The 16976-nt window shown below is 48.7% G+C and overlaps 1 protein-coding gene across 2 annotated transcripts in view; it reads right to left on the bottom strand.

Annotated features, from left to right (window-relative positions):
• Litaf (lipopolysaccharide induced TNF factor) overlaps window positions 1–16976 on the bottom strand; it is a 44526-nt gene that overhangs the window by 22308 nt on the left and 5242 nt on the right. Inside the window, exon 1 of one of the 2 annotated variants that reach the window (XM_057774940.1) lies at window positions 12189–12265. The exons of the other annotated variant lie outside the window; for it this stretch is intronic. The gene's annotated coding sequence lies outside the window, so the exon portion shown is untranslated. Of the gene's footprint in view, window positions 1–12188; window positions 12266–16976 lie in introns of those variants that run through there. 2 annotated transcript variants of the gene reach the window in all.

Genomic DNA, 16976 nt, shown 5'->3' with positions numbered 1-16976 from the left:
GCAGAAGATGCCGAAGCACTGTGATTGCTTTTAAACACATTTAGCAAAATGAAGAAAGAAATGACTTAGTGGAACTCATAAATGAAACGGAAATCTCAGCCTGGCTAGATAAACACACAACATCCCTAGAGGGACGAGGGTGTGGCCGGGCGCCCATCCTCTGAAGAGAAGAGCTTAGAAAGGGTCTGTGAACAACGACAGCACACAGACATGTTGGAGATCTCCTAGGCAAGCTGGGAGCTCAAGGCCAGGTTTCCAGAAAAACCTGGAAAAAAGCCCAGAAGACCTCAAGACAACCCCACCCCACTCTAGTGAGGACCCCTCTCATCTAGCAGAGGCTGAAGATGTAGGGGTGGCACAGAGCTTCCTCCCACCACATGTCAAAGATATGCAGGAACCTTGGTGCTACCCAGGCAGAGGCCTGTCAGAGAAGACACCACTGTGAATCCCCATCAGGGTGACAACTGGGGGAACCACTCAGCAAAGCTAGGTGAAGTGGGGGACACGGCTGTCCAGGACCTCGGGAGCTGGCACGTGGAAAGAATATTCTGCCAGGTGTGGCGGTGCTTCCCATAATCTTAGCACTTGAGAAACAAAGGCAGAAGAAAATAGGCCATACATGGCAGGGGAGAATCTCTGTGAGTTCAAGGCCAGCCTGGTCTACAAACTGAGTTCCAGGGCAGCTAGGGCTGTTACACAAAGAAACCCTGTCTCAAAAAACAACGGAAAAAGAGAAATAAAGAAAGGAAGGAAGGAAGAAAGAAAGAAAGAAAGAAAGGAGGAAGGAGGGAGGGAGGGAGGGAGGGAGGGAGGGAGGGAGGGAGGGAGGGAGGGAGGGAGGAAGGAAGGAAGGAAGGAAGGAAGGAAGGAAGGAAGGAAGGAAGGAAGGAAGGAAGGAAGGAAGGAAGGAAGGAAATGCAGGGGGACCAGGAGTCCAAGGCCATCCTGGGCTACATAAGACCATGTCTCAAAAAGAGAAAGAAAAGTATATTTAAAAAAAAAATCTGGAGGTATGAGCTATGATCTCTGAAATCTTAACTTTCAACGGGAAGAGGCAGAAAAATAAAATCACAAGTTCAAAGTCAGCTTGATACATAGCAAGACCCTGTCTCAAAAGGGGATTGGGGGCTAGAAAGATGGTGTAGAGGTTATGAGCAATTACTGCTCTTGCAGAAGACCCAAGTTCAATTCCCAGCACCCACATCAAGTGGCTCACAGGTGCCTCTAACTAGCTCTAGAGGATCCAACACCTCTAGATTTCGCAGAAACTAGCACCAGGGTACTCCTACACACCTATAATGTAAAAATAAATTTAACAGAAAAAAAACACAACTTTTGGTTTGGGAAAAGATTCATTAGTTAAGAGTACAACATGCAAAGGACCCGAGTCCAGTCTGCGCCGTCCTGTGACCTCTGTGCTGGAGGACAGAGGAGGATGGTCCCTGGAGCTACTGGACAGTTTAGTTAACCCGATCATGAGGAGCAGGTACAAATGCACACAGAGATTTAACACCCTGTCCTCTTAGACCGGCACTCCCTTCTTCTTGCCTGTTCCTCTCTGGGGGAAAGTCCTCCACTCAGAACTTTATTCACGGCTTGTAGCTAAAAGAGTTTGTATCTCCCAAGTCTTATCCATATCTGACTTCAGGGAGACCCTGGACTGTGGCCTAGAGCTGGGCTGAACAAGACTCCGACACTATGGGAACGAAATGGACTTCACATGTGACAAGGACATGTGAGGGGCCAGGAGCAGAAGACTGTGTTCTGAATGTATTTTGTAACACACACCCACTCCCCACAAGGACCCTGAGAGGACACAGCGAAGAAAACCCTCACTAGATACCAGTATCTTGTAGTTCAGCCTCGAGACCCAAGCGGACATGCTTCTATTTGTTCCAATTCACTCAGCCTCTTACAAAAGTGAAGCGAACTAAGGGTCCACAGGAACTTTCTGGGCTAATCTGGTGGCTTTCCTGTAAATCTGAAGCTATTCCAAAGTACGTTGTTTATTTAGGGCTGGAGAGATAGCTGAACAGGTAAGACCTTGTCACTACAGGGACTTGAGTTCAATCTCGGGGGCTTTGGGGCCAGCACAGAGTGTCACGACATTCATCTGTAACTCCAGAAGTGGGGGTTCCTGGAGCTATTGGATCGGGAGCTACAGTTTCAGCGAGAGACCCTGTCTCAGGTGCACACGTGGGAGCCCAGCACTGGGTTCTCCAGCAAACCAGCCCTGCCTATTTGGTAAGCTTCAGGCTACTGACGCTATTTCAAGAAGACGTGCGCAGTACCTGAGGAAAATAATACCCAGGCTGGCCTCTGGCCTCCAACTGTGCACACACAAACATGAACACACACAATAAAACGAAAAGCTTACTGGGAAGAAAAAAGGTTTAACCCACAACCTGGTTAAAGCTCATGTGGAGACGGCCAGGGTGCAGATACACAGGCCTCCACTGATGGTAAACTGAGGCTCATGGTTCTGACCACCAGGATCCAGGGTTTTCCACAGAGCTGCTGAACTTGGCCGTGGCCTGCCCAGCCACCCTGCCACAGAAGGACATGGTATGCAGCCATCAAGGAAGAGTTAGGATGTTCTCTGAGAAACACGTCTCTGAGAAACGCCATGCTGTGAACAAGCCGGAACAGCAACAAGGTACTGCCATCTGCGTTATCTATAGGTCCTTCCACACAGGCGTTACAAACCTGGGCGGACACACAAGGGGTGATGCTGTGCTCCTGCAGGAAGCAGGCGGGCAGGGGAAGGAGGGACCAACCTTTGCCAGAGCCTCAGTCACATCCAACAAAGAAATCCTTTCCGTGGAGAAAACAATGTCCTCAGCCAACCTGTCTGTGCCTGCCCCCACTCCCAGGCACCTGTCATCTTATGCTAAAGTAACATGACCACAGCCCTTTGTCCTGTGAACTGTGTCTCGGGTCCCTCCTGTTTGCAGAGTGCGGAAGGCTCTAATTACAGGCTGGGGAGAACCTATCTGTGGTGTCCACATCCGCACAGCCAACCAAGCATGGACTACAGACATTTGGGAAACACCAAACCAGCTGCGCTAAGTATGCTCACACTTCGTTATTCCCCAGACAAAACAGTAGGATAATTATTTACCTACTGTTACACTGTTCTAGCATTTCTTCTTTTGGATTTTTAAAAAAGAATTAATTCTTTACATGTATGTAAAGATGGGAAGAAGCAATAGAGTGTGTCAGTCTGGACTTTTTGGTTCTGATTAATCCCTGGCTATACCAGCAAACCACCACCTTCTCCAGCATGTGCTGTGAGCTTCCTAAGGACCTGGACTCTATCAGAACAAATGGGTAGGAACTCTTTATTATATAAAGAGTCACCAGTGTGGTGACTCAAAAAGCTGATGCCTCAGGGCTGGAGGTGTGGCTTAGCTCCTAGAGTGATTGCCCTGCATGCATGAAGCCCTGGGTTCAATCCCCAGAAACCCTAGCAGTGCAGGTCTGCACTCCCAAGACTCAGGTGGGAGCAGGGAATCGGAAGTTCAAGGTCACTCTCAGCTACAAAGGGATTGAGGCAAGCCTGGACTACTGAGACCCTGCCTTAAAGAAAGGAAGGAAAACTTCAGGGCAGGAGAGAAGGCTCAGCTGTTAAAACACCAGCTGCTCCCATGAAAGACCCCAGCTGTTCCCAGCACACATCTGGCGACTCACAAACCCTAGAATTTCAGTTCCAGGGGACTCCATGTTCTCTTGAGTTCTCTGAGAGCACAGTATGTGCATGTGCATGCACACAAATTAAAGAAATTTACCCCCAAAGCACAGCCCTTTGACCTAAGGGAGTTTCAGGACAGCCTTTTCCATGGAAGCAGAGGGAGAAGTGTTTTGACGGACTCCATCATCCTGGCCCTCTGCCAGAAAGGTTCCTCACCTAGTAGGCTCATCCTAACAGCTTAGGAGAATGACTAAAAGTCAGTACCATGTGTGGCTGGACTTTGTCACAGGCTGGCTGCCAGCTGTCACACAGACTGTCCTCCTGCAGTCATGTCGAGAGAACATGACTAAGTTTCTAGATGTTGTCTGTTCTTTCTTCTCGTGATGCATCTCCCGACAGGGCGAGTTACCCTCCCACCAGAGAAAGCTGTTCCTGGGAGTGACAGAGTCGGGGGGGTCATCTGCTCCTGTCATTGGGGTCCAACACTACGCACACACAGGAAATTCTAGCAAGTCTGCAACCAGCAAGGGTTACACCATGACTCAAGGCTGAGGAGCATGTGGGCCACATACATCCATACAGGATAAGTAAGTACTGAAAAGAGTAAAAAGAACCCAGCACAAGACAAGCAGAACTTCTCACAGAGCATTCTGGCACAAGCATGCGCTAACAATGGCTGAGTAGACCACGTCCCACATCTGCAGACTTTGTATTCTTCTTTTTAAAAAAAAAAAAACAACAAAACTTTATTTTGGAACGGTCTTGCTAAGTAGGCCTGGCTTGAAGCTGCAGTGATCCACCTGCCTCTGCTTCCCCAGTACTAGGATTACAAGTGTGCATTGTCACACCCATCTTTTACTCTTTTCTTTCTAAAGCTTTGTTATATATACAGTGTTCTGCCTACATGTGTGCCTGCAGGCCAGAAGAGGGCGCCAGATCTCACTACAGATGGCTGTGAGCCACCATGTGGTTGCTGGGAATTGAACTCAGGACTCTGGAAAAGCAGCCAGTGTCCTTAATCACTGAACCATCTCTCCAGCTCCCACATCCACCTTATTCTGAAATCTCTAGAACACACAGCTTTTTAAAATGTATTTATTATTATTATTACTGGGGGCAAGAAAAGGAGTTGGCGTGGAGGAAAGAGGACAGCTCTCTGGAGTCCGTTCTCTCCTGTGTGGTTTCAGGGATTGAACTCAGGTCGACAGGCTTGCATAGCCTTTACCTGATGAGCCACGTCACCTGCCCCAGAACCAACGGCTTTCCCTGAGGCACTGTCCTGTCCACGTGAGTGACAGGCCCATTGGAGTATCTTCTAGTGCTTCTAGTAATGGCCTTCCAGAGTCAGATAGAACTTGGGCCCATTCTTCTACCAGTAATCAGAATCCTGTGTTTTAGAATCTGTTTACCAGGAGGGGAGGTCCAGCTACAATGTCCCCCAGCCTATAAATATCTAATAGCTCCCTAATATTTGAGATGCTGTGGTGTCTACTTCCTAGCCCAGCTCTGCAGGCGGCCAGCTGAGGTGGCTTTGGGAACTTAGGGTCAAGCTACCCCCTATGGCAGGTATCCAGCGTTCTCTTCAGGCCTATCCTCCCTCCCAGGGCCACCCACACACAAGCAGCCCTGATGGCATGTGACTACCTCCTGGGCCCTAATTGCTTCCCACTCTAGGCAGGTTCTGTTTCTGCAATGGGACTATATTATGCGGCTGGAGATAAAAGCCCACTTTGATTGGATTCCCAACTCCAACACGGCAGCTCACAACAGGCTGTGTAACTCCTTTCCAGCGGATCTGATGCCGTCTTTTGTCTTATGTGAGCACCAGGCATGTAAGTAGTACACAAACATTCAGGCAAAATACTCATAAACAAAAAATAAAATTAAACCAGGCAGTGGTGGTGCACACCTTTAATCCTAACACTCAGGAGGCAGAGGCAGATTGATCTCTGTGAGTTCCAGAACATCCGGGGCTGTTGTTATACAGAGAAACTCTGTCTAAAAAAAAATTCTTAAAGCCGTTTTCTTTAGCCCAAGCAGGAGGGCCAATACCTGTAATCACAGCTCTTGGGAGAGTGAGGCAGGAGGATAATGAATTTGGATATTCAGAGAGACAGGTATAGTGTGAATGTAATTGGCTCCCATACATTCATAGGGAGTGGTGCTATTAGATGTGACCTTATCGGAGGAAGTGTGTCATGGGGGTGGGCCTTGGGGACACCTTTGCCCCCAATACACTCAGTGTAAACTCAGTTCACTTCCTGTTGCCCACAGGTTAAGATGTAGGACTCTCAGCTCCTTCTCCAGCACCACGACTGCCTGTATGCCACCATGTCCCACCTTGATGACAACAGACTAAATCTCTGAAACTATGAGCCACCCTAATTAAATGTTTTCCTTTATAAGAGTTGCCATGGTCACGGTGTCTCTTCATAGCAATAGAAACCCTAAGACAAAGCCACACAACAGAGAGACCCTGTTTCAGAAAGAAAGAGAGAAAGAGAGGAAAAGGAGTAAAGACTGGAGGGACATCTCAGTGAGGAGAGACCTGCCCTACAAGTGTGAGGACCAGAGTTCAAATCCTGGAACCCATGTAAAACAGGCAGGCATTGCAGCTGCCTGTAATCCCAGGATTCCATAGTCAGGCACTGGGTTTGGGGGGCAGGGGCAGCTGGCTAGCTAGACTAGCCAATGGGGAGCTCTGGGTTCAGCACAAGACCCTGCCTCAATACAGTTAAAGCAGAGGTCAACTGAGGAAGAAATGTGACATCTTTGGGTGTACACATTCACCCACATATATGTGCACACCTACACATGTGGACAGAAATACACACATACACTCATACACACACACACACACAGAGAGAGAGAGAGAGAGAGAGAGAGAGAGAGAAGCCAGGTTTAGTGGTGTATTCCTGTAATTCCAGAATTAAGGAAGTGGAGGCAGGAGGATTGGGAGTTCAAACTTAGCCAGACCTGGAGAGTTAGAAGCCAACCTGGGCTACATGAGACTGTCTCAAAAAGAGTGGGGGGGGGGAGGTTAAAATAAACTTAAAAGAGATGACCCTAGATTTAAGCAGAAGGATAGTTTTCGAAGGCATGTCCAAGCTGAGCGCTGCCTCCTGGGCCTCTTTTCAGCCACATGTGGGTGGTACATCTGTGGGAAATACAGGCTCCACATGGGCTCCCTGGTAGAGAATGGCTTCCTGGATTTAGGTGTCAGACCAACACACAAAGGCCAAGGCCTTCACAAAGATAAAGAGCTTTCTAACAACCAACATAATCCCCTAAAATCAATTCTTCCAGAAAGAAGAGGAATTCTTCATTTCCACTCCTGTGCCCACTGTCCCACCGCCCCAACCCTAGAAAGGAAACACAAGGCTGGGAAGCATTAATATGGAGATCACAGATGGGGAAAGGAGCTGGCGTGGAGATGGAGGTGAGCCTTAGAAAATGGCCTCTTTCTGTCTTTGTAAACAAGACGGAAAAACAGCTGAGAAGGCCAAAGGGTCTTCTCCACTGGTCTTTGAGGTCTTGGACAAGGGAGCAAAGTATCCCTTAGGATAGTGTGTCTGTAAAGAAGCAGGGCTGCATGTCCGTGAGCTCAAACACTGCTGACAAAGTCTTAAGTTCGGAGCACTAGCCACAGTCTGCAAAACACAGGAATGGGCATCAGCTCCATTGCTGTAATGAAATTTAACCTGCAGATGACTCTGGCAGCCATTCAAGGAGAATGAATGGGGCTTCTCAAATGCTACAGATGAGGAGGAAGCAGGCTTGGACAAAAGTGCAGCCTATGGTTTAGGGGCTAAGACTCTGGAGAAGGAAGACAGTTTTTGCAGGGTGGGCGTCTGGCCGCCCTCACGAACTTGATTCCATACACCTTGGAGCGGAATTCAGAAGCTCTCAGTAAAGTATTTCAGAGAAATATTTTCAAATTCCATCTTCTAAATTTCAGTGGTTTCTGCAGGGTCATATGTCACACAAGTCAAAGATAAAGTTACCACAAGCTTAAAGTCAGGTTCAAATACGGCATAACTACAAATTACATTGATTTGTGAAATGGAAAATGCTCTGCCCTATAACCAGGGTGGACCACTTCCCTGGGGATCTGCGGTGAAACCACATCCCAGGCTCCCCATGAATGCCAGCTTTTGATGAAATGGCACCAAAAACATCAATAGGCCCGCACCGGGCTATCAGATCCTGTGTGTCCTGATTAGGGGGACAAAAGACAGGGCCACCTAACAAAGAAAATTGGTATCCACTTCATATCGTTGTTCAAATTATGTCTGATTTCATCTTCCACCTTTCCTGAAATCCTGCTGGGTTTTATTATTTTTAATTTTTAAAATTGCATTTATTTAGTTTATGTGTGTGTGCGTATGTGCCTACGTGTGCCACCATGCAAGTGTTGAAGTCAGAGAAGAACTTAGAAGTCAATTCTCTCCTTCTACTACACAAATTTTGATGACTGAACTCAGATCATAGGTCTTGGAGACAAGTGTCTTTACCTGCTGGGACATCTTACCAGCCCTACTGCTGGTTCTTAATATAAATTTTTCAAATATCAGTAATGGTCCACAAGTTTCACTGGAATCAGAGTTGAGCAGGTCAATGCTGTTTTCTGTGGCTGTTTTAGGTTTTATTTATTTTTATTTTTGCTAGTTCGGTTCCCTGAGACAGGATCTCACTATGCGGCAGCCCAAACTGGCCATGCAACAATCTCCCGGCCTTAGTCTCCTGAGGGCAGAATGAGGTGTGTGGTATTGTGTCCAGCTAACACTGAACTCTTAACCTCCAAGGTCGCGCAAGAGGCTCCATGGGCCAAATGGCTTAAATTTTCCATTGTTATTTTCTGAAAGTCTTCCAGGTGCATCCAACCTGTGTCCTGCAGGCCATTTGCACCCCAGGGGAAATAAGACCCAACATAATTCTCTTTTGTAACCCGACTGCAGGGTCCTCCCATGTGAGCTCTGTAGATGCTATCAGTAATGATGCCAGACACGCTGCTGGGCTTTGGACCCTGGGGAGTTAGCGCTCTACAGGGAATAGCGCTGTTGCCCATCCACCTACTGGTGCGCAGGACAACACACAGCATACTGGTGACTGAACAGAAAGGGTCACTGACTGAGCCACAGAAGCACAGCCTCCCTCTGACTTCTTCCTGCCTCCCTCCCCAAGGGCAGGTAAAGGAAGTAGGAAATAATCTCTCCAAGGCTGTCTAGAACCTGGGGCTATTAACCTCACCCTGCTGGAGCCACCTGGCTACTAAGATGCTGTGCTAGCCTGAGAACCAAGTTCAACATCCAGGGCCCACAGAAAAAGCCGGGCATTGTGTATAGCATAAGCTTGTAATCCCAGTGCTGGGGAGACAGACTTCACAATCTCCGGTACTCACTAGCCAGCCAGTGAGTTCAGCTAATCTAAAACGTCCACTCCACTCCAGAGTCATGAGAGATCCCATTTCAAAGGAGGTGGGCAGTACTCCAGAAGATGACCCAAAGCCAGAATTGTCCTCTAGTCTCCGCATTCACGGTTACATGTACCCACCAGCACTCCAAAACTTTCTTAAGCTTTATTGTTAATTATGTATATGAGTTACATGTCCAGATGTGGGCCTGTGCACAGAGTGCAGTGCCCACAGAGGCCGGAAGGTCCCTTGCAGCTTGAGTTTCAGACAGTTGTGCCTAACATGGGTGGTGGGAACTGAACTGGGTCCTCCAGAAGAGTAGCAAGTCTTCGCTCTAGTTCCCATACACGTTAGTTTAAAGAAAGAGCAGAGGAGGAAGAAAAACACTCCTCTCTTGCCTGATTATAGTTGTGAAAACCTGGGGGTCCTACTCTAGCCCCAGGAAAGAGACACTCACAGAGTACCATTAAGAGTTGTCTGTCCCCACCATCTGTCATCTTTTGTAGGAATAAACATCTCAGGGTCTTTGGTCTTCATGTATGAAAGTGCTTGGACTTAAGACTTTGCTATTGTTGTCTTGTTGAAGGCATTTTGGATGTGACTCTTAGGTTGTTGAGACAGCAACCTTACCTTTCTGTGTCTACAAACCTAATAAAAGACATACATGTCTAAAGACCTTTAGCCAAGTCACCAACGTCAGTGGGTCTAACGCTGTCATCACTGTAGATGACATCCTGAGCGTCAATGAATGCTCAACAATATAATGAAGTTATGAGAACCCCTGGAGAGCTGCACTTGACCTCAAACACCAACTCGATGGCAAGTAAACACCAGTCATGTTCAGAGGCAGCCAGGGTGGCCAATGGACTGCAAAGACAGAAACACAGAGCTGAGTCTATTTACCTGTGGATAGAAGCCACCTGGCTCCCTGGGCTATTTTCATGGCAGCAGAAAGCCAAAACAAGCAGAATAGAAGTGGCTGGTGCCAAGACTTCACCACTTCCTCTTACTAGTTCCTTTCCATTCTCACGGCACTTCGGGGAAATTCAGCGGAGAATTTGACGTCCGAGGTGGGAAGAAGTGGGAGGAGGGGTCCTGCCCGTCCTACCCACTCTCACAGTGGCATCAGGCCATGCCCAGATCAGCAGGGATGACTGGATTAGATGAAGGTAGGAAAGCAGGAACGTCTTATCTTCTTGGCTGGGATGCCTGCCAGTTCCTTCCTCTCAGTGGTTCCCCCTTTGACCATCTTTGACCAGGGACTTGTCTGCATCTCCACGGTGGTTTTGCTGGGACCCTTCTGTTAATGTGTAGTGTGCTAAGACCTCAGTTTTCCCATATAACTTCCCTGTCTAGGAATGCCTCCCAACTGCCCTCGCTGGGATTCCGAGTTGAGCTCTGAACGTTTCAGCAGCATGCCTACTTTTGATCCATACCATTTTTTTTTTTTTTAACCAGGAGCCTTTTTTTTCTTTCGGCACCTTTACAGAACACAGTGTAGTGCTTTCCCCTCCCACGGCCAGCCCACAAGGAAGGACAAAAGAAATGTATGTACCAAAGCCATGGGAGCTACTTCAATCTAGTATTTTAGAGACTCTAGAAACTGATGGTAGAGTTTTAGAGAAATCACTGGGTCACTTAATTCAGTAAAACATCACACATATTTTTCCAGGCAGGAATAAAACTATTCATTATTAATGCTTTTAGTGTGACAGGAAAGGGAGGACAATGGGCCTCTCCCACAGTAGATCCACAACAAACATTTCTTAGCTGGCCTTGGCCTGTACACTTTTTATAAGGCAGTACAAGGACTGGCTGAGGCCAGAGCCAGGTAGAGCAAGTGACACGCCCTCAGGATCCTGATCCAGCTGATAAAGACAAACACTGGAGGAATTCCTGATACCACCCAGAGCCGTTCACAGCCACCTACATTAGTTCTGCTTTAACAGAGTCCATCTGAGAAGGCCGGAGTGAGTGCAGAAACGCAGGCAAGCGCCTACTGGAGGAAACAACTTTCCTTCAAAGAACTCCAATATGGAGTTCAGGAGTCCCTGAACCAACTCCAACTCACGATGCCAAGGGGAGTGCAGCTAGATTTTGAAAAGGCTGGCACAACCCTGTAATCTCAACACCGTGAAGGCAGAAAATCCAGGAGTTCAAGACCAGCCTCGGCTACATAAGGAGTTGGGATTCCAGCCAGGACTACATAAGAGCCTGTCTCAAAACAACAAAAAGCCGATGGGAGTTCAGAACGCCCCGTGACTCCCACAAACTATTTCCCATCAACTACCGCTCAGACCAGCAGTGAATGACATCAGCTCCACTATCCGGAAGCACAAAACCCGAAAAATATTAGGGAAGATCCAAGCGGCCTGATCATTGAAGCTCCGCCTTCCTAGAACACACCCAATGCCCCTCTCACCCCTTCCCTCTTAAGCCTGAACGGAAGGAGTGGGCACGACACCGAATGACAATTAAGCGCGCCGTCTGGACCCACGCTGACCTGGAAAGCCCTGGGAAGCAAGAACTGGGCAGGCTTGTCAGGCAGGGGCCACGTCCACCTTCGTCAAAGGTGGACGCCTGGGTTAGGAGCTCTGCGAACGTACCGGGTCCCCTGCTCACCCGCACGCCCGCACCCTTCTGGGAACCCGCGTGAAACCCACAGGGATAAGAGCAAAAGTGCCCACGCGTGGGCCCGGAGCAGCCACGGAGCATCTGGAAAGTTATCTTACTTTCTGTCTGTTCGCTTTTAGTTTCAGAGTCCGCGAGCAATCGTTCTCCAAATAAATAGCAACTTAGATTTTAGAGGCTACTAGAGAAAACCGCGCCGTTTCCTATAAGCCCCAGGGACAATCATCCGGGGAGGTTCCGATGGGAGCTGGGCAGTCACGGCCTGCCAACTAGAGACTACAGGAGCGCGGCAGGAACCCCTCGCCCTAAAATCCCGCCCAGAGCGCGCCACCCGCGGAGAGCGCGGCACCCCGGGGCTCTAGGCAGGTGCCAGAGTGCGGTCCCCGCCTCCGAAGCCGCCCTGCGCCCCGCGCCCGGCGTCCCCCACGCAGCACCCAGCGGCGCCACACTCACCGCCGCCAGCACCGCCTGTCGAGCCGGGAGGTCTGCACTGGCCGCGCGCGCGGGCCGGGAGGGCTCCAGGGAGGCAGGGCGAGCCCAGGGCGGGGATGTTTCGGGGCGGGGCTTGGGAGGGGGCAGGCCACACTGGGCGGGGCCTGGGAGGGGCGGGGCGACATCCTAGAGGCAAGCGGGGCGGGGCGGGAGGCGGCTGCGACCGGAGAGGGCTCGGGAGAGGCGGGGCGCGGTGAGGCGGGGCCTAGAGGGTCGGGCGGGAGGCGGACTCGTGAGCCACGAGGCCGGGGAGAGGGCGGAACAAGATTAGTCTTTGTTTCTAACATTCCCAACTACACATCCCCCGGAAAAAAGGCATAAAACAACCCACAGAATGGCAGACAATATTTGTAGGTCATGTAGCTGATGAAGGTCTAATATTCAAGTTATATCAAGAACTGTACAGGAGATAGAGGCATATATTCGAGGTCAGCCTGATCTACAAGAGTCCCAGGCAAACTACGGCTCCACAGCCAGAGCTGCTCAGCTAGTAAAGGGCTGGCTGGCATAGCGTGCTTGAAAACCTGGGTTCATCGGAGTGCTTCATAAAAGAGTACGGTGACACAGGTCTGCAACCCCAACACTGTGGAAGACCGAGAAAGTTTCTCAAAAAGTTGAGGCTGACCTGGGAGACACAGGAAGTTTGAGGCCAGCCTAGGATACACAGTGGGGCCCTGTCTCAACCCATCCCACACATACATAAAAAGAAAACTCTCACATTATAGATATCTGAGTGTGTGTGTGTGTGTGTGTGTGTGAGAGAGAGAGAGAGAGAGAGAGAGAGAGAGGAGAGAGAGAGAGAGAGAGAGAGAGAGAGAGAGAGAGAGAGAGAGAGATGAGAGAGAGAGGAGAGAGAGAGAGAGAGAGAGAGAGAGAGAGAGAGAGAGAGAGAGAGAGAGAGAGAGAGAGAATCTCACCTTGTAGCTCTGGCTGGCCTGGAACTCACAGAGATTTGTCTGCTTCTCTCTCCTTTGTGCTGGGGCTAAAGGCGTGTGTCACCACGCCTGGTTTATATGTGTTACCTTTGCTTCACTATGAACACAAGACCTGACATCTTAAGGAAGGAAAGATTTATTTGGATCACAGTTTCAGAGGGTTTCAGTCCATCATCACCATGGGCAAGATCTGTCAAAGCTGTCGAGATGATGCAGCCAAAGCTATGCAGAGCTGTTCACATCACGGTGGACCAGGATGGAGAGAAGTGATCAGGATCCAGGACCAGGAATAACCTTTGGTGGTCCACCCCTAGTGACTTACTTTTACCAGCTAGGCCCTGCCGCCTAAAGATTTCATACCTCCCAAAGTGGCACCACCAACTGGGGACCAAGAGTTCAAAACATGAGTCTGGGGGCGGGGGGGGGGGGTCAGAGGATTTCAGATTTAAGCTATAACACACCCAACAACAAAGAGACAACTCAGGTGGGGGGTTTTATTTGGTTTTGGTTTTTTTGTTCGTTTGTTTGTTTTTTGAGACAGGGTTTCTCTGTTTAGCCCTGGCTGTCCTGGAATTCACTCTGTAGACTAAGCTAGCCTCGAACTCAGAGATTGGCCTGCCTCTGCCTCCAGAGTGCTGAAATTAAAGGCTTGCCCCACCACCACCCGGCCCAAGACAACTCAGTTTTAAATTGGGCAGTGGGATCTAGTGTGGTGGGGAAGATGAGGCAGTTCCTCGAGTTCAAGGCCAGCCTGTTCTGCATAGAAAGACTCTGTCTCAGAAAACCAAAGGGGCTGAGGGAGGGAAATAGAACCAAGGAGATGGATCGGTGGGTGAAATGACAAGCCTGAAGACCCGAGTTCAGATCCCCACAACTCATTATTTTAAAAAAGGCTGGATTCAGTGGCACACATCTGTACCCTAGGACTCCCACTGTGAGAGGAACAGAAGCAGGAGAAAGGCCCTGCCAGGAAGCTCTCAGGCAACAGCCTGTAGTAGGCAGCTCAGCAGAGGCAGGAGAGTCCCCTCAATAGGTGGACAGTGAAAAAAGAATCCCAAAGCTGGACCCTGACCTCCACATGTGCCTTTCCCACGTATGCCAGGACACCCACATGCTCAAACTCACACATACACAAATAAATATTTTTAAATTATATTTTAAAAGAAATTTAAGCCAAGTGGTGGTGGTGGCAGCAGTGCATGCCTTTAATCCCAGCACTGGGGAGGCAGAGGCAGGTGGGTCTCTGAGTTTGAGGCCAGCCTGTTCTCCAGAGCAGATTCCAGTGAGTTGCAATGCTACACAGAGAAACCCTGTCTCAAAAAGCAAAACAAAAGTACAAACCCTTTCCTCCCCGAGTCGATTTTATCATAACCTTACAGACAAGCAAACTAAGTATATGAAAATGCCTACAGGCATGTGGAAAACTGTCCAGGTTCCTTAGTCATCAGGGAAATGAGATGGAAACCACAATGAGAAGTCACTTCACCCAGTGAGAGTCGTAGAATGTTTTTGTAAGAGAAAATAAATGGGGGGGGGGCACAGAAAGTGCCGGGAAGATGGCTCAGTATACAAAGTGCTCACCGTGCAAGCATGAGGACCTGAGTTCACTTAAAATCTGGGCGAGGCAGAGTGAGTCTGCGACCTCAGAGCTGGGACTGCAGAGGCAGGAGGATGCCTGGGTTCACTGGCAGCCAGCCTAGTGGAACTGGAGAGCTTCAGATTCAGTGAGAGATTCTTCACACACACGCGCGCGCACACACACACACACACACACACACACACACACACAATGTAGTGGAGTACTTTCCTGGCAGGGGAGTTGTCTTGCTGTGGTCATGTGACCGCTTTTCCCAGGGTAAGACTCATCCACTGTGTTCTTCATGTGCTGATCCTAGGATTTCCCCAAACGTGGGGACCAACATTGCTGGATTTATGGCGTGAGGCTAGTGGTGAGAGGGAAAAGGAGTGCAGACTGTATTCAAACTCTCCCTGAAAACAGTTTTTAATTAAGATGAAAAATAAGATGGAGAGCAATTGAGGAAGTCTTGTAACATTGGTTCTACATGCATCTGTGCACGTGTACACATGTGCTCACGCACACAGTAAATAAATAAATGTGTTGGGGGAAGAAATTAGCCCCCTGGTGCCACAATGGAGACAATGCTAGGGTGCAGCTCTGTCCTGTTTCTAGGGAGCACACAAAACTGGCAACAACCTGTACGATTGTTGAGGGCAGTGCTATCCCCCAAAGTCAAAGGGAGTAAACAGGCAAACAGCCAACAGACCAATGGATGAACAGAATGTGGCGTATCCACTCAGACCTACCACAGCCCGAGAGAGACCTCCAGACACTATGCAAGGCAAAAGAAGGCAGACCACAAATGATCATATTACCTATGGTCTCATTTACATAAATTATGCCCAGAACAGGTAAATCCGTGGACAAAGCAGATCAGTGTCTGTTTGGACTGGAAAGACCAGGAGGGAGGTGAGACCACTGACAGGGATGGTAATAAAATTGTTCTGGACACAAATAGTGGTGATGGGCACACGACACTGCACACCTTAGTACAACCAGTGCACAGTTCAAAAATGGCTAAAATGATAATCTTTATGGTATGTTATGTTCCTTATTTTTTCCTTTCTTCTCCAGACAGGTTTGTAGCCTGCTGGCTTCTAACTCACAGCAATCCTCGGCCTTAGCTTCCTCAGAGCTGGCATCCTAGGCATCTGCTACCACGCCTGGCTTTATCTCACTGTGTGTTGGTGGAGTGTTCACATGTGTAATTGTTTGTCTCTGTGGGTGTGTATGAAAGCAGGTGCACCTGCCTGTGTGTGTGTGTATGTGTGTGTGTTTGTGTAGAAGTCAGAGGTTGACTTAAGGCAGAGGGCAATCAAGGAAGACACCTATGTTTTGAGACAGTGTCTCCCACTAGACCAGGAGCTTGCTGATTCAGCTAGGGTGGCTGTCCCATGAGTGTCAGGGATCCACCTATCTCTGCCTCCCCCAGCACTGGAGTTTCATACCACTGCATTTGGCTTTTGTGTGGGACTGGGCATCCAAACACAGGTCTTCATGCTCAAGCAACAAGCACTTTACCTACTAGGCCATGTCCCCAGCCTCTTAATAGCTTAAAAAAACAAAATCAGGTGCATTGTACAGGCCCCAGTGTGGTTTAGAAAAGAAGAGAACAATGCAGTTGGTTGGTGTGATGTAGTCTGGCATTTCTCTCCCTGTTACCAATTACCCAGCAGCAGTTTCCCAAATTACCACACAGAGGCTTTTATTCATTTATATATGCTTGGCTGATAGCTCAGGCTTATTACTAAGTAGCTCTTACATTTTAAGTTAACCCATATTCATTATTTATGCTCTGCCATGTGATGGTATCTTTATAAGCATAGCAGATTCATCTCTTGCTCCCTCTGTGTCTGACTGGTGACTCCTGACTCCTTTCTTCTCCTTCTCATCATCCTTAATTTGATCACCCCACCTATAGTTCCTTCCTGGCTACTGGCCAATCAGAATTTTATTAAACCAATTTGAGTGATAAATTTTTACAGTGTAACAAAGGATTATTCCATAGGAATGTGGGAAAGACACAAAAACCACCCCCCCTCAGAAGAGAGTTTTATTAAGAGATAGAGACTTGAAATCATGACAGTGTGTGTGTATGTGTATGTGTGTGTGTGTGTGTGTGTGTGTGTGTATGTATTGGGGGTTGCAGCATTGTAGAGGGAAAGAGAAAGAATGAGAATGAATAAAAATGCTTTTTAATAGTCTAGAGGCTGGAGAGGTGGCTCCATTGTAAAA

The sequence above is a fragment of the Chionomys nivalis genome, chromosome 7, assembly GCF_950005125.1.
Source record: "Chionomys nivalis chromosome 7, mChiNiv1.1, whole genome shotgun sequence".
In the NCBI taxonomy this organism is placed as follows: domain Eukaryota; kingdom Metazoa; phylum Chordata; class Mammalia; order Rodentia; family Cricetidae; genus Chionomys; species Chionomys nivalis.
The sequence above is the reverse complement of the archived record's forward strand: the minus strand, read 5'-3'. Positions and strand labels throughout refer to the sequence as shown.